Raw genomic sequence first — 1,635 nt, 5'->3', positions numbered from 1 at the left:
GCCACCTTGTCAGATTTAAGACACAAATATTTTTAACGTATGCCCTATCTCCTTCTTTCTCTTATCCAAGATTTCTTTTCTAGACTCTACTGGCTCATCTCCCACTTCCTGCAAATCATGTTCATGTATCAACTCTTTGAGAAGACCTTCCTGGTCAGTTTGTAAAACCTCTCTCCAATTATATAGAGCACCATCTTTCTTACCTTGGCACTCTCTTGCCCTCTCCTTGTTTTTCCCCCCTTTGTGTAGCATTTCTTACCTTCTAGATTATGCAATATACCATCTATTTTGTCCATTGTGTAATAGAATGGCTCTTAATTTTAATATTTTTGAATGAATAAATAAGTCTCTGTGTAAGTGTGTGCATGTATATGTATGTTGTGCTTATGTGTGTTCTTGTGTGTGTATGTGGATGTATGTGTGCCTTGGTATACTTGGGGAGGTCACAGGAGAATCTTGGGTATCAGTCCCAAGAAGGCCTTGAAACAGAGCTTCTTAGTTTGTCACTACATATACTGTGCTAACAGGTCCATGAGCTTCCTTCTCCCATCTCTCTGTAGAAGGGCCGGGACACACGTGGCTTTATGTATGTTCTGAGGCTCTGAACTCAAGTCTGCATGCTTGTATAGAAAGTGTTACACTCACTGAATCCCAAGCCTCATTCCAAGTCATCAATTTCCTATTTATTCTTAGAATTAAAAAAAATTGAATGAAATGAAGCCATTATTTATTAGTGATCTCTCACCTAATACTTTTACTAATCAAACAAAACAAAATTAAGACAAATTATTATGTACATGATAGACACTAGCTTGAACTGATGCAGGGCAAACAGAAAAACAGACAGTGGAGAGTCTACAGTCAAATTAGGGACATCCTGTAATCTAAGGATAATAAGTAAGATAAGAGCTAGAAAAACATATATGGTTTCCAAACCAAAAATTTGATGTATTATTGAAAGGAATATAAACTTTTCTGTCTGAACCACACACTTCAAGGTTACAGAACTAAAATCTAAAGTCAGTACAGGGCTTCCAAGATAAAAGGAAAGGACTGCATCAAAATATATGAAATGATGGGAAAATTTCAACTTCTCAAGAAGTTACCGAGTAATGTTGGTTTTGTAAATGTCAGCTCAAAAACGTACGGGGGTATACAAATATAAAGAAGGAAATTTGAAAAGTATACCAATTGGTTGGTTGGTAACAAAGGGTCAGTCCTGAAAATGTCATCCAAGTAACATTACATGGACTAAACAGGTTATATTTAGTAAAACACACACAAGCACACACACACACACACACACACACACACACACACACACACCACTCGCACGCATGCACACACGCATGCACGCATGCACGCGCACACGCAAATGTGTATGCAGGAGCGCACACTGGAGCATGCTCAATGACAATTAGTGAAAAAAGACGCTGTGAATTTGAAGAGTGGGGAGGAGCATATGGAAGGGTTTAGCAGGAGGAAAAAAAGAAGGGAGAGATGTAATTATATCATAATTTCGAAAATAAGATTTTGAAAAGGAAAAAATCTTATTTTCTGAGTTTATGTGCAATTGATGTAATTGAGAAAACCTGTTTGGGGATGGAGGACAGGTCATTTTACCCCTGCTATTTG

The sequence above is a fragment of the Mastomys coucha genome, unplaced genomic scaffold (assembly GCF_008632895.1).
Source record: "Mastomys coucha isolate ucsf_1 unplaced genomic scaffold, UCSF_Mcou_1 pScaffold4, whole genome shotgun sequence".
NCBI classification, from domain to species: Eukaryota; Metazoa; Chordata; class Mammalia; order Rodentia; family Muridae; genus Mastomys; species Mastomys coucha.
This window is presented reverse-complemented; position numbering follows the sequence as displayed.